The 25,330-nt window shown below is 40.8% G+C and overlaps 1 protein-coding gene across 7 annotated transcripts in view; it reads left to right on the forward strand.

Moving 5' to 3' along the window:
* Nucleotides 1–9,685: 9,685 nt before the first annotated feature.
* LOC144755958 (signal transducer and activator of transcription 5B) overlaps nt 9,686–25,330 on the forward strand; it is a 1,707,375-nt gene continuing 1,691,730 nt past the window's right edge. For 3 of the 7 annotated variants that reach the window (XM_078645400.1, XM_078645396.1, XM_078645397.1), the window contains exon 1: nt 9,706–9,842. The gene's annotated coding sequence lies outside the window, so the exon portion shown is untranslated. Of the gene's footprint in view, nt 9,843–25,330 lie in introns of all 7 variants that reach the window. The other 4 variants (XM_078645395.1, XM_078645398.1, XM_078645393.1 and 1 more) reach the window with 3 other exon arrangements.

Here is a 25,330-nt window from a genome sequence, read left to right on the forward strand (position 1 = left end):
CGCGCGTCCCCTGCCGCAGGAGCCCGACCGTCCTTTTGGGCCCCTCCTGGCGCTGTGTAGTGGTGTCAGCGGCGTGCGCGCCGCAGGGGACGCTGGGAGGCGTAGTTCGCCTCTCCTCCGGCGTCTGTTTCTGCTGGAATGACCCCCGGTGACTCTCGGCAGTGGCGGCTCCCTCAGCAAAGCCCCAGCAAGGTAAGAGTGACTCTCGGCAGTGGCGGCAGGTTTCCAGCAAGCTACGTTTGAGCAGCTGTTGGCAATTGCTATCGCACTCTCCTAACTGAATGAATAAAAGATCATGGGGGTACAGCAGAGGTGGATGGGTGGAGTAGGAAGGAGGAAGCAACAGGTAGTGTGTGAGGGAGACGACAAACTAAAAATAATCAAGGTACTGACAAAGACTTCCCCTCACAGCGTTATGAACTATGGAAATAGTAATACAATAAGGAACCTGGAGAGCGGCTAAAAGCTATATACAAGAACTCCCTTTGGAATGTCTTGTTGAATCTCACACTCTAATCACATTCAACTCTTGATTATATTAAATAGTTCCCCAGAGACATCAAAGACTGTACATTTCTTTATTGATAAAAGTCATTATATCTACAAGTTAATAAAAAACAGTTATTTATATAAGTTGTTAAAAAAAATGTACACTTTGGCAGTTAAAACATTCTTTCATGTAATAAAAAAAATCGATCTTCTCAATGTATAGGCAGGTCATCAATAAGAGAAATAAGAAAAATACTGTAATTAATCACACTTCTATTTAGATGCTCCATTATAAGGAGACAGACTACTAGTTTTCAGAAATACATATATATAAACAAAGACCAGGAGAATACAATAGACAGAACACGTATGTCTCTAAGTCACTAATCTATAGGGTCATGGTCCAGAGCACAGGGAATCGAGAATTCATTAATATCCACTGTGTCACTCATTGCCTTTTAGATTTAGTACACAATATTTCATTGACGCGTTTCAGTGGATACTCAATGATTCGAGCCACTTTCTTCAGGATGAATTAGTTTCCTCCTGTCATATGAAACATTATTTGGTGCCTTTTAGATTTAGTACAGAATATTGCATCAACGTGCTTCGGTGGATTCCCAATGTTTCGAGACACTTTCTTCAGGATAAATTAGTTTTCTCCTTTCGTATCAAACATTGTTTGTGCATGATAGTGTAGTTATGACCATTTCGCTCATCATTTCAGTGTGAAAATGTTGTTTTCTCCCCAGGAGCTTTATGGTCGAATAGACTATAATCTTAATTATTTCATTATGATCCAAAAAGTCTCAGTCCTTCATTAGGGTATACTTTTCAGGTTTTCGGGGAATTATTTTCTCCAGTAAACACTTTGTCTTTATTACTACTTCTTATTAGATTCAGTCCAGAACGGGGCTCTTTATCATATGTTCAAATAGGTCTCCCGAACATTCTCTTTAGACGGGACACGTGCGTCATCCTCTCCCTTACAGCTTGTTATGTGGATTTTAACGCGTTGTAAGGGAATGGAAGACGCATGCATCCCGTCTGAAGGGAAGGTTCAGGAGACCTTTTTGAACATACAGTAAAGAGCCCCATTGTAGACTGCATCAAATATGAAGTAGTAAAAAGACAAAGTGTTTAAAGGAGACAATAATTCCCTGAAAACCTGAAAAGTATACCCTAATGAAGGACTGAGACTTTTGGAGCATAAGGAAATAATTAGCATTAACCTCTATTCGACCACAAAGCTCCTGGGGAGAAAAAATCGTTTTCACACTGAAATAATGAGCAAAATGGTCATAACTATACTATTCTGCACCAAGTAATGTTTGATAAGACAGGAGAAAACAAATTTATCCTGAAGAAGGTGGCTCGAATCATTGGAAATACATCGAAATGCGTCAATGCAATACTATGTACTAAATCTAAAAGGCAATGAGTGAGACAGTGGATATTAATGAATTCTAGATACCCTGTACTCTTGACCATGACCCTGTAGATTAGTGACTTAAAGACATAAGTGTTCTGTTGATTGTATTCTCCTGGTCTTTGTTTATATAAATTTGTATTTCTCAAAACTAGTAGACTGTCTCTGTATATTTGTGCATATAAATAAAAGTGTGATTAATTACTGTATTTTTCTTAGTTCTCTTATTGTTGACCAGCCTATACATTGAGAAGATAAATTTTTTATTAATTATATGTAAGAACTTTTTAACTGTCAGAGTTTTTTTAATTTAACAACTTCTATGAATAAGTGTTTTTGTTAATTTGTAGTTATTGCGACCTACATCAATAAAGAAAGAAATGTACAGTCATGAGGTCCGACCTTGATGTCTTAGGGAACTATTTGATGTAATCAAGAGTTGAATGTCATTTGAGTGTGAGATTCAACAAGACATTTCCAAAGGGAGCTCTTGTATAGAACTTGATAGTCTAGTTGCGGTACCATGTCCCTTTGGATTGTGGGGTCTCACTCTGCTTTTACAGAGCAGCTTTTTTTTACAGAGCAGCTAAAAGCTACCAGCTTACTAAAAACCATAAAATGTGTGCATGTGTCTCACACTTGTTCATCGATCACACTTCCAAGTACTTCATCCCATTACATGTTATCCGCGCCTCAGTGACCATCACGCATGACAAGGAAACACTTCCCAACAGGATCAAAAGAAAAATATAATCCTCCTGAGTGAAGTAGATTTCATTTCTTTTGAGTGTTTTTCAAAATGTTCTCCAAGGCATAGGTTCAGAGCTGCTCTTCCTCTTACTTTTGTTATTACATGTTCTATTCCCAAAGATTTCATTCTAACCCCTTCGGTTTGACTTTGTAATAGTTTTCTGGTTTATGAGAAGATCAGAGTCAAGGACATAGCTGGTTGGGAAAGAGGATCTAACTACATTGTGAAGGCGTTAAGACAGCAAGTAAGAATTCAATTTTCAGAACTGCAGTGTTCCTAGTCTTTACCAATGTTACTGGCTCTATAAGCTTTAAAATGCTTAATTTACCAAACATTTATCTCCAAATTAGAACTCTGAGAGTAACCAAATGGTGTTTTGTGAAAGGGCATGCCCCGCCAACGTGGGTGTTGTGAAATCGAATAATAATGAATTTCCAGAAGAAAGGAATGGAATTAAGTATTTATTGTAATTACAAGAGCCTGTGCGAGGATGGGTGACTACACCGGGTCACGGAGTCTCTCCTGGTATTCAGTCCGTGACGTCACCTATATACATGCTTGACATTCTTAATGTGCGCGTGCCTAGTAACCAATAGGAAAGGATTTCAACAAATAACAACTAGAACCACAACATCTTCCTTTTTATGGAAGAACAGCTTACATAAATTAATACTCTTTAAGTACACTGGTTAACTTGGATATTGAGATGATATATGATATATGTGCCTGTTCCTTACCACACTCTATGCACAACACGGAGTGAACACAGAAGGTGGTAGAATTATGAACAACAGAATTCTATCGCACATGGCCTATATGGTATATCCCCTACGGAAATTGATGGTATAGATCTTCCTAAAAGAGAAGACCATAACATTGTTATCAATAATAAATAACAGGTTGTCACAAACAAACATCTTATCTACTACAGTAATGGGTCCTGATATTTTAACTATTAATACCCTCAACATATCCTTTTCTTTCCTTGTGTATATTGTTGAACAATACCTCCTACCTTTTGTTGTGTCAACCATCATATTTGTGGCGAAAAGAATCATATTTTCTTAAGGATAGAGGAATATAGATTCTCCCAATATAATATCTGGATATAGCTAACAGACCTTCTCCCTTGAAGATTTCCATGTACGTAGCCCTAGCACGATGTATGACACTGTTAGATTTTACCAGACATACAATAATCATTTTTTTTTACTTGTAACTATGATCATTTATCAAATACTAACACCTGTAAGTAAAACTTTGGAACAACATATTTGTCACATAAATAGTAAAACAATGAAACAACCTCATTGACACCTCTATCCCTATCCTCAAAAAGAACGGTTAATATCCTGTGGCCAAGTAAGGTGTAGTATTGTACAAGAAAACTCTTTCGTGAATAAAGTCTTTACCATTAATTTAGCTGCCAAAGCCAGTTGTAAACGTCCATGAGGAAACAGTTAACTTTTTCCATGGGTCCATAGGATTTTGGAGAGTATGATGAAGACTTTTCTAGGCAAACACCATGCGAATGCGAGAAAGACTCGAGGAATATCTTCAGTGGGGAAATAAAATCATAGGAAGTCCAACACTGCATCAGAGTCAATATATTGACAAACATGCAATAAACTTTTCTTTTAAAGGAACGAATAATTATCAAAAATGATTTAGTTAGCCTGATGGACAAAACGTTATAAAATAGTAATACAGAATGACTTCAGAAGTGCTTAAATTTTCCCTGCGAGGATTACATTGTAAGATCTGAAAACTAAAGTGTGGGTATGCTTTCCTACACCTTGCGTACTCCCAATACGATCTTCGACCCATGACTATACTTACTTAAAATAGTAATTACTCGTCACTGGCTTCTGATGGAATAGAAACAAGAGAAATTAAACTCTCATCTAACACAATGGGATCGTCGAATCTATGACATAATATCGACCACAAAAATATCGAGGTACAAAAATATTGCAACAAAAATATCGAGGACAATAATATCGGGATCCTAACTCTAAAAAGGTAAGTACAAAACTATCGAAAATAATATATCGATGTCAAAAATATCGTTTTTTAGAAAATATCGTTTTTTTTTAATGTAAATAAAATGTAATATTAACAAAATAATACTTATAAATATAATAAACATAGTTAAAAATATATTATAATATTTAAAATTAATAAATGATGTAATAAAAACTAATAATAATAAAAATATAATACATAGTATATACTTAATTAATTTTAACTCTAAAATATTTATTTTAATAACTTATAAATAAATTAAAATATAATAAATTACAAATAAATTTATATACATAAATTAATAATATAAATAACAATTATTAATAATGTAAAACTACTTAAAAAAATAAGTACATTTTGGATAGCGTACGGGTAAAAATTACTATTCCCACTCCAAAGAGTGCAACAGTAGGGAAAGTGTTGGATAGCGTAGGGGTAAAAATTACTATTCCAACTCCAAAGAGCGCAACAGTAGGGAAAGTGTTGGATAGCGTAGAGGTAAAAATTACTATTCCCACTCCAGACAGTGCAACAGTAGGGAAAGAGTTGGATAGCGTAGGGGTTAAAATTACTATTCCCACTCCAGTGAGTGCATCAGTAGGGAAAGTGTTGGATAGCGTAGGGGTAAAAATTACTATTCCCACTCCAGTGAGTGCAATAGTAGGGAAAGCGTTGGATAGCGTAGGGGTAAAAATTACTATTCCCACTCCAGTGGGTGCAACAGTAGGGAAAAAGTTGGATAGCGTAGGGGTAAAATTTACTATTCCCACTCCAGAGAGTGCAACAGTAGGGAAAGTGTTGGATAGCGTAGAGGTAAAAATGACTATTCCCACTCCAGAGAGCGCAACAGTAGGGAAAGTGTTGGATAGTGGGAGGGTTAAAATTACTATTTCCACTCCAGAGAGTGCAACAGTAGGGAAAGTGTTGGATAGCGTAGAGGTAAAAATTACTATTCCCACTCCAGAGAACGCAACAGTAGGGAAAGTGTTGGATAACGTAGAGATAAAAATTACTATTCACACTCCAGAGAGCGCAACAGTAGGGAAAGTGTTGGATAGAGTAGGGGTAAAAATTACTATTCCCACTCCAGATAGTACAACAGTAGGGAAAGTGTTGGATAGCGTAGGGGTAAAAATTACTATTCCAACTCCAGAGAACGCAACAGTAGGGAAAGTGTTGGATAGCGTAGAGGTAAAAATTACTCTTCCCACTCCAGAGAGTGCAACAGTAGGGAAAGTGTTGGATAGCGTAGTTGTAAAAATGACTATTCCCACTCCAGAGAGTGCAACAGTAGGGAAAAAGTTGGATAGCGTAGGGGTAAAAATTTCTATTCCCACTCCTGAGAGTGCAACAGTAGGGAAAGAGTTGGATAGCGTAGGGGTAACAATTACTATTCCCACTCCAGAGAGTGCACAGTAGGGAAAGAGTTGGATAGCGTAGGGGTAACAATTACTATTCCAACTCCAGAGAGCGCAACAGTAGGGAAAGTGTTGGATAGCGTAGGGGTAAAAATTACTATTCCCACTCCAGAGAGTGCAACATTAGGGAAAATGTTGGATAGCGTAGGGATAAAAATAACATACTTATAAATAAATGTTTTATTTTAAATAATAAAAATATTAACTATTAAATAAATATAAACCATTTACAAATACCAATACATAATTATTAAAAACATGTGAACAAAATATATGTATTTAAAAAAATTATTAAAAATACCATTTCATAATATGTAATTAACAATTAATAATTAATTAACAATTAGATTATTAACCAAACTATTAATTAAAGAACATTATTACTTAATTACATTTAAATTACTTCCCACCCTATTCCCCTATAAACCCACAACCCACTACAAAACATAATTATCAATTAATGAATTAATTAAAAATATTTAGCAATTATTTAAAAATTATTACCAATTAATAAATATTAATTTATAATTCCTAATAATTAATAATTAATGTAACATAATTAAATTACTTCCCACCCTATTCCCCTATAAACCCACAACCCACTACAGAACATATTTATCAATTAATCAATTAATTAAAATTAATTACCAATTAATTAAAAATAATTACCAATTAATAAATATTAATTAATAATTCCTACTAATTAATAATTAATGTAACATAATTAAATTACTTCCCACCCTATTCCCCCATAAACCCACAACCCACTACAGAACATATTTATCAATTAATCAATTAATTAAAATGTATTACCAATTCATTAAAAATAATTACCAATTAATAAATATTAATTTATAATTCCTACTAATTAATAATTAATTTAACATAATTAAATTACTTCCCACCCTATTCCCCTATAAACCCACAACCCGCTACAGTACTAAAATACAAAATTGTATTCAATTACATAAAAATAAATGAAATACATAATAAATACATAATAATATACACAAAAATAATTTAAAAATCGATATTAGTAACATCGAAATTATTAACATCGATATTACTGACATCGATATTTAATACTTCGATATTACTAATATCGATATTTAATTTACCGATATTACTTACCTTCTATATTTTGTCCCATCGATATTTAAACTTCGATATAATTGTATATCGATATTTAAATATCAATATTTTGTCTGCATACCGGGATCGTCAGAACCTGGTTTTATAATTATCTTCAATTTGGCAAGATCTCTCCACTCTACTACGTTTCTTCCCCTTTCTACCACGTAAATTCTGGTACAGATACTTCTACCTTTTATGCTCAGAATATCTTCAAAATAACCAATAATAACCACAAATTCCGATCGTTTATCTTCCCTCAGCGTAGAGATGAGAACCGAAGAATTAGTCACGAAAACGAATACACTTATTTGCCTCGTATGCGCGCAAATATGCGCTGCTGAAAGGAAAAGAACCGCCAATCCAAATTGGCGTCGCGTACTTACGTCGAACACGTGATGACGCGCACACGCAGCTTTAACTTCCGATGATGCTGATCGAAGAATGGACATGAATGACGGATGGCGTCAGCTGTGATTTGACAGTTGACAGTTGCTTACCAACGAACGTTGCCAACGAACTATGCACTCTCCTCAGCAAATATTTTGCCACGAATATCAGTTTCACAACAACGCTGTAAAATACATGTGACACAATTTCACGAAATGACAAAAATTTTCACTTCCCAAACGTGAATATTCTCACTTGCCTGAAAAATAACTATACGATGCTTCTGTGAATCGACGTTCCTCCACGATGTATTTCCTAAACCCAGACTCTTGAACTCCTACGTTTCCTTTCCTCTCATCGAAACACAGAAAAGAAGAAGAATTATTTTTAAGAAATGCCCCCTTTCTAGAATTGAAAAGCAGGTACCTGCCTCGAAATGAAGAATAGTCCTCCTGAAGAAATTCCTCCACAAGCTCTAAGTGAATCGTATCCTATCCTCGTCGCCAATTGTTGTGAAATCGAATAATAATGAATTTCCAGAAGAAAGGAATGGAATTAAGTATTTATTGTAATTACAAGAGCCTGTGCGAGGATGGGTGACTACGCCGGGTCACGGAGTCTCTCCTGGTATTCAGTCCGTGACGTCACCTATATACATGCTTGACATTAATGTGCGCGTGCCTAGTAACCAATAGGAAAGGATTTCAACAAATAACAACTAGAACCACAACAGTGGGCCACTTTTTTGACCGTGCCCGGGCCAAATTGTGATCCCAATCCGACCCTGGCGTGGCCCCATGCAAGCGAGGGAATCACTGTGCCATTGAGCCTTCACCTTATTATGGAAGCAGGCACAGAAGCACATATGTCAAAGTGCGCCTCCTAAAGGCAGCCCTGTGGAGGGGAGAAAAAGGGTTTTCATGGAACCACCCCAGACATCCCCTGGCAGGCGGGTGCAGTCTCTCACTGCACCCGCCTGCAAGGGGATCCCTCTCCCTTATTCAAAGTACAGGTGCGTTGTTGCCTGCAAAGTGAAACAGTGTGGCTTTGAAGCAGCTGCTCTGTATTTCACTTGATGGCAGCGCATTCATGGTAAAACAGCACACTTTCCCTGTATGTGCCCAGTGTGCTGTGGCGCAAACAGGGAAAGTGCATGATCCAATATGTAATATGACCCCTGGTGTTAGCTCAACATCGGCAAATCACTTATTTTCACTGAAAAAAACTATCTTAACTTGTATAATAAAATATTGTCCTTGGGGCAAGATCGCTCTCATTGAAACGTCCGAAAAAGGAAATAACCGCATGTTTGGGTAGGAAACGTTTTAAAGCGTGTTTTTAACTGTCGTACCTATATTAAAAACGTCATATTAACTATCAATACGTTAAAGACTAAAAAAAAAAAAAAAAAAAAAAAAAACCTGTCCGGTCAGCAAATAGAACGATCTCTTCAGAATGCTCGAGTTCTAGGTTTAGAGGGTAACTTGTATGTATTAGGTCTGCTAGTTCAGACTCGACATTGTACCGGACCTGCGCTACGCAGCGAGAAGACAATAATCAAAACATAGGAGCAAATGAGACTGCGCAGCAGTGGGTTGAGGGTTAGTAACCGAGACACCCGAGGCTCAGTAAAGTGGCGCTTCTGCGCACTGTTGGACGCGGCTTGAGGTTGCGTGTAAGTAAGTAGGTAAACGGCATATGGGCGTGCCGTTATCTTGTGCGGCTGCCATATTGGATTCAGGCAAAATCACGAACACCTCGCCTGGATCAAACATGGCAACTGTTATGGCGGGACACGTACAAAGCGCGCCCCCGAGAAACGTACACGTTAGGAGACGGAGGGCAAGGCAGTAGCGCTGGTCCTGTCTCCGAGCCTTCAAACCTATCAGCACCAGTCTTGCTTTTTTTTAACTATTGTGCGCGCGTGCCCGCGACCCTATTGCGCAGCTGCTTCTCTTAGAAGGCTGAAGGTGCCGCCGCTAAGCGCTTGGCGGCGCTGCGGAGCACGGGGAAAAAGAACCACGGGGGTTTGACGGTTGAGAGGAAGGGGGCGGGGTCCGCGGTCTGAGGGGCGGGGATCCGTGAAGGGAGCTAGAGACTGAGAGAGCGTAGCATACGGCGGCTGAGGAAAGACAGCACCGGGGACGGGGAGAACGAACCCGAGACTGGACGGCGGCCGGGGCAGGAGACGCAAGCATTGCCGCAGCAGGTGAGGAGGCACGGCGGGGCTTTTTTTTCCAGCAGCAACTGCTATTTTAAGGGCCTGGAAGGGGAATAACCCCCGGGGGCGGGGCTGTGTGGCAAGGTTTGGGTGTTGAGGAGAACGACACCCCTCTCCTGGGAAGGGGAGGCCCCTGCAGGCTTCCCCTGTCAGGGACAGGGCCACGGGTAGAAGTTTTCTCTCGGGGAGAAACATGTTGCGTCTGAAGCTGACTACTGCGTGCGCCTGTGTTTTGATCCCGACTGTGATCCGTAGCAGCTGAGGGGCGGGATGGGTTGTTAGTGACAGCTGTCAGGAGACAGACTGCACCGGAGGAGGTGTCATGTGTCTAGAGAGAGCCAGACCATGCACTTTGAGGGTAGAAGTGACATTTGTCATGACAGAGAACATGGACTGTAGAGGGTGTGACATCTCCCAAGAGAGAGATTACACTTAGAGGGCGAGACCAGTCAGGAGCAGTCATCTGCAATGTGAGCCAGACTGCCCTGTAGGGAAGGATGGGTGCAATTGTGTTGAAATGTGCACTTTATTTTGAGGGTGAAGGGATTATATTTGCCAATTTACAGCCCATGTACTGTTGAAGACTAAGGATTTACATCAGTCAAGGGAGAGACCCTGCGATTTTTAGAATGAGATCTGACCAGAGCGAACCATGTTCTATTGAAAAAGTGACAGTATTTTGACTGCAGCACATACTTTGGTGGCTGGCAGCTGTACTAAGACTCGTGCACTTTTTGGGGGGAGAACGGGGGGAAGTGGCGGAGGGCGTCAGTGACAGGAGTCAGTCGATAGACATTGCTCTGTCTTGGTTAATAATCAGGAGAGATACCTTGTACTATTTGGGTTGGGGGAGTAACGGCTGTCAGACGAGGCAGTTTACATTATGCAGAAAAGAAAATCCGCAGAACGGTTGGAGTGACAGCTGTCAGAAGAGTGTGCCTTCTTTTGGGGCAGTAGGAGCTTAACATATTTCGAAAAAGATACATCTTACTGATGAAGGATTAGCGTATCAAAGTGAGGCCATGCACCATGGGGATGACCGCTGGCACGAGAAGACTGGGCCATGCACTTCATGGCGGCCGGGGCGTTTTTATCCTGACAGTTAAATGAGACTTTACCCAGTTCAATAGGGTTGCTGCTGTCAAGAAACTCACCCTGCGGGAGAGATGCTTGTCAGGAGTGATTCTGCACTGTTGTGGATGATTGACAGTTGTCATCCAAAGCGATCCTGCAGGGAGAGTCGAAAGAAGCCTGTGGGAGGGAACTCTTTGGAGTGGGTGGAATCACGGGTGCCATTAATGACCCTTCTCTTTTATTCATGGAAATTCTTGATAGGTGTGAGGAATATGAGGTCGTGTGCTATGAAAATATGTGGCACGGGGAATTAGGGCTGACGATTGTTAGTTTTGGAAAGGTCATTATTTCTGTCAAAGAGACACCATGTAGTTTAAAGGCAATTTCAGTTGTCATGATAGTTGGTCTTGTAGGTGAGTGAGTGACCACCTTCGTCAGTGAAGGAATGAGAGGGATAACTTTTATGAATGATAACCCCTTCGCAGCGTGTTTTGTGTAGTGTTGTATTTCTATGGGATTTTGTTTTGGGCTGGGTGCAGAATGTGCCTGAGTGCCTTTTTGGGTGGGTGTGACCTAGTCCAGGGAGATCAGGTCCTCTAAGGGAGGCGGGAGGGTACTACTGGAGACGAGCCTGTAGAATGGGAAACAATTGTCAGAGAGGACCACCGTGTGCCTTGCGAACGGATATTTGGCGCAGAAGTGCCTCTTTGATATTTAGATATGACAGGAGACCGGCTTGGGCCGAGGATTAACTTTCATGTGGAGTTCTTTCCCTGCTGGACGTGACGGGCAGTGTGTATATTAGCTTTGAAGTGGGACACTGTGTTTTTTCGACAGTTGTCAAATGAAGTAAACCCTTGTTTACAATGTGTGGCAACTGTCAGGAATCTGACACTGCCAATGGTCACGAGAGGTAAGATCATGTGATATTGTGTGTGGCAGTCGTCGGGAGAAGGGGACGTGCTAAAGTGGAGCGAGGAAGATTTTTTTCTCTCGGCTGCAGTGTTTGTCAACTCCAAAGAAAGCCTGGATCAATGGGCTTCGGTTTCATGCAGTATGTAGTTGATGTTTAGATCTGAAACGTACCAGATGTGCTTCACTAAATGACATCTCCACACGCATAACGATACAATTCTTACGTATATATATTATAATTTAGAAAGTACGTTCTAGGTTGGTTTTAGCACGTTACCAATTTTTGTAACTACCCGAGTCTGTCCAAAAAGTTTGACAGTTTATGTATCTTTCTACTGAACTCCTGCTACTTGAAGACAATTCTGGAATTTTGAATATTCCACTTTTACAATCAGATTTACCATGACCCTGCTTTTGATAGCCCTCGCGTTTCTCCTATATTCTGCTTTCGAATGTATCAATCATATAGTACGTGGCACGGTATTTGTGATTTTATGTTCGCCGTTGATAGTACGGCAATATAGATTTAATCTGGTTTCTTATACACGCAAGTGTTAATATAGGTGTTTGAGCCACGGCAGACTCGAGCCTGGCTCGGACCAAAGAAATGGCCCTGGTTCTTCTCTCTGACCTTATTAAAGGACTAGTTGCAGATAAGCCAAGATACTGCCATGTATGTCCTCTCTGTTTTCTTCTATTATGCAGCTAATAAAGATAAATAAAAAACAGTATTTTGCGTAATGCAAGAAAGATGCTGTAACTCGGTATGAGCATGAATAAAACAAGAAGCTTGTGTTTGTTTCTATTTGAATAGATTTTGCAGAACAAAAACGTGCACCTATGTCTAGCAGACGTGATCGGTCTATCAATGGCTCTGCTCTTGCTTTATGTCCAAACCTAACCCGTGGTTTGTCTCTGGTACAGCTCTGCTATGAATTTGGTGCTTCCCTATTTTCAGGTTAATAATTGGGTTGAAGCTTCCAATACTATTTAAAAAAGGTTGAGTAAGTTGCTCTAGACAACCGAAAACGACGGCTATAAATAGACTAAATCATAATTCGGTGTGTGTAGTCTACACTACACATGATTATAAAGAATCAGCGCTGTACATATGTTATGCTTTCTTATTAAACACGACCAGTCACCCTAAAGGGTCTCGAGGCGCTGTATGAAGGCCGCAGTTGTTGGGAAGGAAAAAATAACTAATATTAATTAATCTAGATTGCAAATGTGTTCGTAAGTGTTCAGGTTACTTGTTTATATCACTCTTTTATCATTTACAGTATTTGTTTAAAACCGTACCAAACAATTCGTACAAGCATTGGCAATGACTGTAGGCCTGGCTTTTAAATGAGTGCCTCCTCAGTCAGTGATGGGTTTACGCATTCAGTAAGTAATTAAACATACATTCTGTCACTCATCTTAGTAGTCGCACACCCATTCTTCACCCCACTGACTCATTCTTCTGCATATACTACTACAGTAAGCTAGTGGACAAACTCAACAACATACACAATATAAATTAAAGGAATGCAATTGGAAAAAGAAAATGCGCTGCTGCCTAAAAATAAAACAGGCATGTGCTTGCAGTAACATATACAATTAAACATAGCAGCAGGTGTCCATCTTGCAATGGTATTGTACATGGTATTTTGTTGTTTTGAAGTTGTGGTATGGCCGTCACATTTTGATCTAATGTGTTGGCCATCTTGAAATGCTGAGGTAGTGAAACCATGGACTAAACCATTCCTGGTCTAGAAGCTGTTGCCTTGTGGGATGCAACACACTGCAGATTAAATGAATGGCAAGCAAGTACTTTGTTGGAATTGTCTTAGGAGCTATAGTATACTCTAAAATTAATTAAAATGGAAAGATGAGAAGCAAAGTATGACAGGAAAACTGAGGAACTGGTCTGCCAGTCCTGGCAATGAAGCATACTCCTTTTCAGGTGGATGTGGATATGATCAGAAGAATGTTGTCACTCATGGGGCACTAGAGCCAATTTCTGTAGTGATTGGCCCATTGCCCCATGCTGAAAATGGTCATGAATACATTTGGAGTGTTCAGCAATTGACTCTTGTTATGTGGGTAAAATCATTTTTCTGATCTGATTTAATATTTATTTTTGATTACACAGTCCTGGCAGACAAGTAATTCTGTAAGACCCTGCGCCTCCCAAGAGATTCTAGCAAGAAATATTAGAGTACAATCTTTTACCCCACAGGGTATGTCAGAGATGGCAGTCAGCACCAAAACCCTCGCCCACAAAGGTAATCTGTGAGATTTCATGTAATAAAATATGTGTGCATGCTTAACACAGTATACAATAACAATCCACCCGTAACCCCTTCCGTGCTCGTTGCCCGACGGGAGCACTCCCTCCCTGGTGCTGCGAACGACCGTTGGCCATCTCAGCCGTCTTTAGAATGCCCGCACCCCAGTGGAATTGCCGCCGCGGTTAAGGCATTAAGCGCTTATTGGCTTTAACATATGTGTTTCTTAATAAACAAGGCCTTTTAATTTTGGTTGAACTTTTATTAAAATCGATCGGAACTAGTACACATGGCATACATTTTCCCAATGAACTAATTAGACTTCCAGCCTTTATCACTGGCTTGTCTTCATAACCAAATCACACATACTGAGTTGAGCATGGGCTTTCCCACAAAGCAAGCATCAGATAGACTAATAAAATTACAAATATGTACAAAATGACAGTTGTCCAAGCCATATAAAATCACTCATGGTGGGGTTTATTAGGGAGTATCACATTGCAAATCTTATATCTCCATGGTTTGTTTGAGTAGGTCAACAATACCAAAAGCCTTACCTACTCTGGTAATCTGAGAGATTCCATTGAACAAAATACCTCCTTACATGTTTCGACTATGGCGTACTAACAATCCACTGTTTAAAACCTAGTGCCTTTAGCACATTCCTTTCACTAGTCAGACCTAGTGCTTTTCTTACAACCTTTCCTAATAAACTTAACAAACCTAAAAATCTGACATAACCTTTCCAAATGAACAAATAAGGCGGCCTATAGTCTCTAGGCCAAATGAACAAATAAGGCCTATTGTCTTTAGGCCAAATGAACAAATAAGGCCTATAGTCTTTAGGCCAAATTAACCAAGAAGGCCTATAGTCTTTAGGCCACATTAACCAATAAGGCCCATAGTCTTTAGGCCACATTAACCAATAAGGCCCATAGTCTTTAGGCCACATTAACCAATAAGGCCAATAGTCTTTACCAATGGCTTATCACCTTAACCAATACGACCTACTGAAGTGTGCATATTCTAGCAAACATCATGCATACAGTTATGCAATTATAAATATGTGCAAAATTACAATTGGCAACACAGTATACAACATATCAAAAGGACCTAACAAGGATTATCACAATGACAATCTTCTTCCCATAGGGGTTTTCACGGGATGACGAACACACACCTTATCTATATGGTAATCAGGGATTTCAAAATACCTTTCTTCGTATTTATAACTTCCAGCTGTGTGAAAAATTAATTCACAGACTCAATTAGTAGCATCAACATAACTTATCAGGTATGAAGGTATGCCATTTTACTGGCTTCTCTAAATATAGTATTGAATATAAACATTTGAATATAGTATATGATGAGGGTGCTATCTATTTCCAAATACTGGGCAACTGGCAGACGTCATTTGCTTACAAGCAGAACAGCACCAAATAACATATTACCTGCAGTACAAATTAAGTAGCAATTACACCAAGTAGAAACATGCATGAACCACTTCGCACTGCAGACTCCTCAAATGCCTTAATAATTTACCCAGCGTATGTTGTCCGTACAGCAAATAACTGTCAGTCTCCTGCCATACAAGACACATTTAAAGTATGGCTCTAATCAAAACTTTTGAAGAAATGAGAATTCTTGCGTGCAAGATATTAAGGAGAAGTAAAGGTTGGTGGGAAATACTAAAGTGTTATACCATGAATTCATAAAGTAAAGTCATTACCTAGACTGATCTCTGGAAACGTGAGTGCTCAATTGCAGTCTGATAAAACCATCATTGTACAAAGCAAGAATGAAAATATTTGAATTTTATTTAAGGCTGTTAATGTGCCTGGTCCTGTAAACTCAGCTACACCATAACTTTGCCGCACATCATTTATGCGCTCACGCTGTAACCACTGCTTCAAAATGTTAAGACGTTAAGGAATAGAAGTGCTCAGCATTGCGCAGTCGCTTATGAAAAGAAATGTTGTGCAGACATTGCCATACAAACTTAAAGTAAACTGTGTTCGTAGTCTATTCCTGTTAAAATACCGTAGCTCCCGAGCCACTAAAGAGGTAACTACAAATGACAATGTGAAGCAAACCTTGCGTTGTAAAGTAGTACACAGCATAACGTTTTGTGTCGCTGTAATAGTAAGAATTTCCAATATATTTACATTGAATGTCTGTTTTCTAGAGCTTTGCTTTCTAAGTGCTCTTACGAGCATTGCAGTGAATCGTTATTTCTGCTTTGAGGGATAAAAACAAGGAGGCTTCCTATTTCTAGGCTAGGGGATGGGGTAAGGTGGAATGTGGCATGACAAAGTGAAATGCCTTCATTGTGGTGCACCGAGATAAAGAGCGGCCTCTAGGGAATAACATGTGAGCTCTCCGACAGCTGCTAAAATGGAGAACGCTATTTGCTTTAAAACGTGTTGAAAATGAGTTACAGAAACGTTTTTTTTGTAGAAAAATATTAAAAAAATTTAAACTTTTTTAGCTGTGTTTCTGAGTTGGTTTTTTTGACACTGCTATTCGAACAGCACGAATGTATGACGTTAGAACGCATACATTTACAACGCTTGCACTTACAACTCAGTTTTTACATCGCAACATCCACTACAACGCATTCCATTACATCGCATGACACTACATCGCATTTTAAAAAACTACCTTTACAGCGCATTCAGTTACATCACATACTACCTTTACAATGCATACCATTACAACGCATACCATTACATTGCATTTAGGGTAAGTATTGGATAATATAGGGGTAAAAATTACTATTCTAACTCCAGGGGTGCAACAATAGGGTAAGTGTTGGATAGTGTAGGGGTAAAAATTACTATTCTAACTCCAGGGGGTGCGACAGTAGGGTAAGTGTTGGATAGTGTAGGGGTACTATGCGTTGTAATGGTATGTGTTGTAATGCCTGCATTGTAGTGACATGCGATGTAGTGTCATGTGTTGTAATGGTATGCGTTGTAATGCCTGCGTGATAGTGACATGCGTTGTAAAGGATGTTGTGATGTAATGACTGCGTTGTAAGTATAGTGCGATGTAATGACTGCATTGTAAAGGTTATTTCCCATACAGCACAGGAGTAAGCTTTGATATTACTGGAAGCGCTCGTCCACAGCCTTTGCAGTTTCATTCTTTAGTCTTGCCATGGTTTCACTAAATGGTTCGAGAGAAATCTTCAAGTTGGACTAAGCATTTCACTGCTGCTTGTAAAGTACTGCTTTAAGTTGTCACTTCGAAGCTGCTACAGCTATAGTTGATATTATTTGTGTGCACGTTGGTCCTGAAAGCCAGTTTTGAAATATACCCTATCCTGATTTTTTAGCAAACATTCGCTGATATACAGTGAAGTAAAATTATTGCGGTCTTGATGGAGTTTAAGCGTTTTAAATGTAAGTGAACTGTTTTAATAACAAGTACCCCGTTCACTGACTTCCTGCTGTTGGATGGGGGTCTGCAGTAACCAACCACAGGAACTCCTATAGACGGCCGCTGAGCTGTGGGAGTCGCCCGACTGAGCTCATGGTAGCACCTCACTAAGTTCATTCAAGCATCTGCTGTTGAGCGCCAGCATGTGTGCCAGAGAGCTTCCACAGTCACCTCTTAAGACTTCATGCAAGTGGTTTAGGGCCAGATGTATCAAAGGGTTTTACCCATTCTGTGTCTATGGGAAAAAGTGTTCATACATATGGCCCTTAATGGGTTGCCATAGGACTTCAAGCGATCTCTTGAAGGGATCCTCTTGCCTGCATCTATTCGATCCTCTGCAGGCCCTTACTGAGCTCCAGCACGAACGTACAACCCACCTGAGCCTCTGCCTACAGCAGCATGGACTGCACAATCTCTGATTTATCCACCTGCCTTTCGCTTCTCATGTCTCACACGATGGTCTCATTGAGGTAATTTTCCTTCCATTCCACTGCTGGTCTCCCTTCTCTTTTCTTCTCTTAATCTTTATGTTCGCCCCATATTTAATTATTTATATTTTCTTTTTGATGTCTCATTGCTTTCTTCTACTCTTAAGCCCTATTTTTTGCTCATCTCATCTTTCACCACATCCCTTAAGATCTTTATTCTACAGTATTCCAATGTTCTTTTCTTCTTACTTTGCTAAGCACACGTTTGATAGCGGTTTGTCACTCACAGGCTAGGAGATCGAATCATTTCACTGTTTATGGAGACGCCACAGGCAGATGGATTCTGCAGGGGAGTTGCTGTTTTCTGTCTCTTACACTTCTGCTGATGCTGTGAACTAGGTCTTTAAGTAGGATGGAAAAAGTATGTGTGTGTGGGGGGCGTAAAAGTATGTGTGTGTGGGGGGCGTTTTTAGAGGGGTTGTGACCTAAGGAGCGCATCTAGGAATCCTTTCCTAGAGGCATGCGCTATGTAATCAAGGGCATGGTTTAAAACATGTAAACCAAAATCATGTGCTTTCAATAGAGAGCCACAACTAATATTCTGGTACCTCTCTATGAGTTTTCTGTTATTGCATCCATATAAATAACACAACAGCGGGCATATGCCTGCCCAAGCCAGAACTATTGGCTTGCCAGTGTTTGTTCTCTGTATAAGATAAATTAGTAACAATAATTTTGTTGTGGATAATTACATTGAAAATGGTTTCAATCCCGAAAATATGAGACTCTGAATTAGAGTTCACTGAAGTTTATAAAAAGTAGTAGTGTTTTTTGGGGTCTGTCACCCCGCATTCCACCACTTTCTTCTTTAATCTTTCTATGTTAGACACTTACGCCATAGCTGCCTATCTCCTTCGCACACTTTCGCCTAGAATCCTAATTACAATTTGCACATATGACTAATAATTGGATGAGCACGGGGGAAACCCCTTTATGGGAAGGGACTAGATTGCCTGAGATTAGAAAATTGATAGGCTTTAAACAGTGAGAATTAATAGGGATTTCCAAAATAGGAGATCAACTAGAGGCGAGTTCCTTAGCTCTGTTCATCTCGCTTCAAGCTACATACCTGTTTCGGGACTCCCAAGCTTATGCCAACCTCAGACTGAAACACACCTGGCAAGCGGAGGGATTAGACACAGAGACATTGCCAGAGTATGACCCGTTAGAAGGCAGACTTTTACAAGAGGTGATTCTGACTCAAGCCATATCATTGACCTATAAAACACAATTAAATAACATGCCTGACAAACTCGGCCTGCTACGAGCCAAATGGAAACTTACCACCGGCCCATTGGAAGACATTGACTGGGAGGCCGCGCGAAGTAGCGATTAAACTGCGGCTGCATCTCATACAGTACAAGATTCTACACAGAACCTATTTTGATAGGGCACGCTTACATTCTATGGGGAGGGCAGACAACCCAGATTGCCTCAGATGCCACACAGAACACACTACATACATACACTCCCTCTGGGATTGCAGTAGGATTCAACACTACTAGTGCAAGATAGTGCAGGAACTAAACAATGTACTGGAAGCCCAGCTTGGGTTGGACGCAAAATTCCTCATCTTAGGTATCCCTCCTGATGTAGACCTGCCGCGACATAAGCTCTTGCTGGTCAGTTTAGGGCTAGTGGTAGCCAAGAGGGACATAGCCAAATGCTGGAGCGCCCCCCCTGACTCCCTACACTCAAAAAATGGAGATCAAGTATGGTCTCTTTATGGTTACTGAGAAAGTGACTTATAAGGCAAGAGGGTCCCCCCAGAAATTCCGGAAAATTTGGGCGCCATGGATAAAATATTATGGCTTAGACCTGGAAATGGATGAGTGGATGAGGAAGGAATGGATGTACCCCGGGTATGGGGCCTTGATGATTGTGATGCATGACCCTCTGTTGACAGATGTAACTATGTCAGAAGTAAACCCTTGTATATGTATGTATATAATGTTGGCCCTCAGCCATGTGCTCTCTGTCAGAGGAACTGTTGTTACACCTTTTGCCTTGCTCCACATGCTATTGCTCACTAATCAACCCATATTGTGTATTAATGATCTCTCTGATTGCAAGTTTCATTTGTTAAAAATCAATAAAAACATTAAAAAATAATAATTGGAGAACATGTATTTGGACAACACTTTAATGACCTACCGACAGGCACTGTGAGAAACTTGCATTGGCTTCAGCCTCCACTCCAGAGCTCCTAATCTTACACCGGCTTAAACATCCAACCGCAACCTGAACTCACAGTGACACATAGATGTGGCCAGTTCACAGTACACACTGCACAAGAGTAACACGCTGCTTGAAAAAATATTTAAACCTAGTATCCTAGAAAAAGGAAAAACTCATATGGGAATTGGGCAAAACAAGTAAAATGTAAGAATAGACTTCATATTACCCTAACGGGTTTTCCTGTCATTCTTCGGAAATCAATCAGAGTTTTGCATGTGAAGTAAAGGACATGAACATTGGACCAGATAGGCACCCTTCTGAAAGTCAGATTTTAATTAGTGTTGGCTCTGAGATCCTAAGGGACCTGGCCGACTTAAAGGTGTTCTGTGAACCTTAGTCTAGCGTAGCACTTGCGGCTCTCCCTTTGCTGACAAGTACAGAGTGAATATTTGAGATTTACTGATGTACCTCTGCGCTTTCTACAGCTTCATCCTCTCTTAGGAATGGCCCTTCACTGTACTACGTGTGGGTCTGGAGCCAGTGTTTCCCTGCATTATTTCATTAGGGAAATGTATGCCACTAGTTCAACCCCCATCACAGTGTGAATGGCCCATACATCAAACAGGATATTACTCCCACACTACGTTATTTTGGTTAGGCAGCTAGAGTATACTGACTTAGTTCTTACAAACACCTACGACGACTACAACGCATCCAAAACACCTCTGCCCGACTGATCGTCAACGTCCCCCGCCGCAGCCACAGCAACCCCCACCTGAGAGACCTACACTGGCTCCCTGTCGACAAGAGGATCACCTTCAAGCTCCTCACCCACGCACACAAAGCACTCCACAACGCCGGACCAGCCTACCTTAACAGCAGACTCAGCTTCTACACCCTCACCCGCCAGCTCCGCTCCGCCAGCCTCGCCCTCGCCGTTGTCCCCCACATCCAATGAACAACCTCTGGCGGCAGATCCTTCTCCTACCTCGCCGCCAAGACCCGCAACACCGTCACTACCCACCTACGGCATACCCAGGACCTGGTCGCCTTCAGAAGACTCCTCAAGACCAGGCTCTTCGAGCAGTAGCGGCACCCCCTTCCCTCAGCGCCTTGAGACCCTCAAGGGTAAGTAGTGCGCTTTACAAGTACTTTGATTGATTGACTGACTGACTGATACATTTTAGGAATAAAAGATACGATTCATAACGTTCTTTTTTCTAATTCTTTCAATTACATTTTCACATGTATAACACACTGTGAAACAGTGTGTACAGGTACATTATCCAGCATAGAGCTGTTGATAGTAGGTTAGGCTTGTTGCATCAAAATATTTACTGGGTGTATTAGTGTTATGCCACATTTAAAATGGCCAGGATGTTCTTGATCGATGGTATAGTCAGTCACCATAACAGGATCAAGATAAATGGGGGCACACAATTATCCTGATTTTTCTAACAATGATGAATGGTCTTTTCACTGTGTGAAATGGGATTTCATGTGTAATTCAACTTGATCATAAACTAAGAATCTGTTAGATTACCTGAGCGATCATGTTTCATAATAAAGTGTTTCCCTCATGAACTTTGTATTCTGGATTTACCTTTTATATCTTGGTTGTTGTATTAGTTTTTCAAGATGTGTGTTAGAAAACAAGCTTCGTTTTACTAAGCATGATTATAATGCATTAACTACTACTAATCCTACTCTGCATAATTAGCACATGTAATAATTTATCAGAAATCAAAGTAGACTTTATGGCATCCAGCCAATATGTCTGGCCAGGAAGCTTCTTGTATCTCACCGTAATCCAATTACTTAGTGAGTTTTTTATGGCTGCTTTAATGGTGAGGGTTAACCTCCTCCATGACCATATATTGATCCATTTTGTACTGTTTGCGCCTAGGCCTTTATTTCTTTCCACTGACATATTCACGCCGATCTGGCGTCCTCGTATCTCACTTGTTGGATATTGTATAGATACTCAGACTTTGTAATTTACTCTGCAGTTGCCTGATCTAATACAATATGGCAGTATTGTTTTCTAGATAGATCACTTGAGGTTTTCACACAGAAACTAATCTGAAATCAAACCGTAGTGAATGGACGTGGGGGAAAAGAGACAAAGGTTCCCCTTCTGTTTGCGTGTATATGTCCCCAATGCTCTATGGGGAAGCAGACTGTCTTGGGGCTTAAATCCCCCTGGACACTAGTTATATCTTTTGGTTAAGCTTCTCTCTAGCCTTTGTCTAATAGCATCTTTGCTTTCCTCTGTCTTGCTGGCACATCGATGGGCATACTTGCAAAACATGAAGTCTTGCATTCTGATAAGGTCATTAGACATGGACGCATATGTTTAGTAATGTGAGGCCAGTGAAGATTTCTTATAGGGAGCTGCAGGTAATTGACTGAACAAGTAAAACAAAATTGAAAACCTAATTACCTGTGAATAACATTGAAATAAGAGTAATCGCTAATCATGACTATTACTCCCTGACCCATCCCTTTTGGCATCTTAGGAGGAATGCTTGGTTAATGGTGTCAAAACCCAAAGACAGATATAAATAGTAGCCTAAAAACTCAAAACATAGTTATAAAAAAAATATATAACATAGTTGCTTCTATCTGTCCCCAGCCCGACAACCTGAGAATTCTACCTAGAGGGATTAAAGAAGGGCTACGTCTTTGAAGACCCATGGGTTCAGTAGTAGTTTGTTCTTAAAGGGACCAGCTGATGGAAATTGGGGGATACCTAAGAGGTGAAATGATAAAACACCATGCTGGCTCCATTGATAAGAGAAGAAATGTGTTAGCTAGCTAGAGACCTGTTCATTTAACACAATTAGCCCTAATTCTCTTGCCCAGACGTCTGGCATTTGGTCTGGTCAAATTAAATAGCATGACCTGACCAGGTAATTGTCAGGATACTTAAGCTGTATAGTGATAAATGCAAGATCCAGTAAATTTCCCTCCGATTGAGAGAAGCAGCCATCTGTTGTGGTAGCATCTTATTTCTAGTTTGGACTCTTTGAGGGCAGGCAAGGATGATGCCGAAAAGTAATCTTTGACCCACATATTGAGGCCCCCAGCCTGAATGATTTACCTGGAATCTAGGTTAATATGCAACATCATGCCAGCCAAATCCACAAGAAACTGAACATTGTAACCTGGAGACAATCCTTTACTACAATGGCGATTCTGTGATGACCATAAGCATTCAATTCACTACCAGGGCAGTAGATGATTTTTGCGTTAACGTTTTCAAATGATTGGTGCAGGTCCTACCCTATAACCTGCCCAGCCACACTGCTGGATCATACTTTTGAGAAACCTTTTATGAGGTCAGTCCTGCCAAGTATCACACATCAGACGTGACACTAACGCATTTCAGTGTGGTGCTCCGCATCACCGCACTGAAATGCATTTGTCACGCATAATGCACATGAGAGCTGTCACAGAAAGTGCGCTGTAAACAGTGTGTTACAGCTGGCAGCGCGGATCAGTGCTTGCACGGACTGCTCCTGTAGGCTTGGGAGCCCTCCTAGCAACTCAGGCTCAGCCTTCGAGAGTGGCAGCCAATGATGCTACAATGTATCTTTTGTTAATCCTGTGGGGCGCGCAGAGGGGCTCTGTGTCACTAGACAGCCTGAGTGGCGCCATAGCCCGCCCATCGTTCAGTGAGTGTAGTGACACAGGAGGACGTCACGTCCTGCGTCGAAAGTGCCGCCGGGAGTTTTTAAATGATTGTTGTGAGGACTCCCTCTCAACTGCGGACTGGCCCATCTGCTGAGTGTTACTCACTTGTTCGTGGGTGACGATGGGGGGATCGTGGTGCTGCTCGGCCCCGCACCACTAACTCAGACTGATCTGCCCTGCCCTCAGGTTAAAAGTTTGAATTCCTGCGTTGCGGCGTGTCTGAGGTCACTGTCAGAACTAAAGATAGGCTGACCAGCAGGCGAAACACGGACCAAAACAGCAGGGCATTTTGAAGCGCTGGGAGGACGTGAACGAAGTATCGATCCTCATTTAAAAAGTGCTTTGGTTCCTCTCTTCATTAAAGCAGCCTATTGTTCCTAAGCACAGAAATCACAAGGACATGACGATGAAAGAACTTTGTTTTAGAAAAAGCCCAAACAATGTTAACTGCCCAGAGCATTTGCTTGTTCTAAATGACCAACCCGTTTCTGTTTTAATTACGAACTGCCCGCAATCTTGCTGATTTGACAGCTGAGAAAATGGTCATTATTTAGACAGGTCAGTGTCCTGCCCAGCCAGGCCACCTTCGATGTTGGGGAGGCAGGCTCAGGAGCTAAATGGTCACGCCGCCCGGCAGCAGCTCGGGCCGGCCAACAAGAGGCAACATGATGCCGTTAAGTGCGTGGGAGGCTGAGGGCCCCGGCCTGTCTTCACCGGTGCAGAGTCACACTGTCTTAGCCTGGGAAGAGAAGAGAATGCGAAGGCGAACTGTGAACACTGTAAGTGAACTCACTATAATTTGTGCGTCACTAACACTATCAAATTCATTTAATTTTAGGAGTGCGACGCAATTTAATCTAATACTGCTGCAGAAAGCGCCGGTCGCACTTATACGGTCATTGCCAGATAGTAATTATTATTATGCAGTTACCTGACACCAATTCTAAACGTTATTGCACCATTACACTAAATTATATTTAGAGTTGGCTTTCAAACATATCCATAGTTTGTGTTTTTTTACAAGATGTATTTTAACACGGGCCACTTAATACACATTTCACCAAATCTTCTTCAATTATGGATGGGATACCTAAGCCCTTCAGCAAAGTGGGTTTCTAGAACCTGCATCAATATAAATGGACTATAAAATCATCGACAAAATTCACCAACATATCTGGTGTTCTAGTTGTGAAATCATGCACCCTTTGACCAAACAACCCCCCCCCCCCCAATGTCATGCACGTTTGGCACCTTGCTTGTCTCTTCCCTCCCTCCCTCCCTCCCTCTGCCTCGCAACAGCTTTCTATTGGCTGCAAAGGGTATATTGAAGTCAAGGAATGGAAACTACAGGATAATAAGTCTTTGGAGCCCTGTTTAATTTCGGTTCCTGCTACTACCTTGTTGATCTGTG

This window comes from Lissotriton helveticus, chromosome 5_1 (genome assembly GCF_964261635.1).
Source record: "Lissotriton helveticus chromosome 5_1, aLisHel1.1, whole genome shotgun sequence".
In the NCBI taxonomy this organism is placed as follows: Eukaryota; Metazoa; Chordata; class Amphibia; order Caudata; family Salamandridae; genus Lissotriton; species Lissotriton helveticus.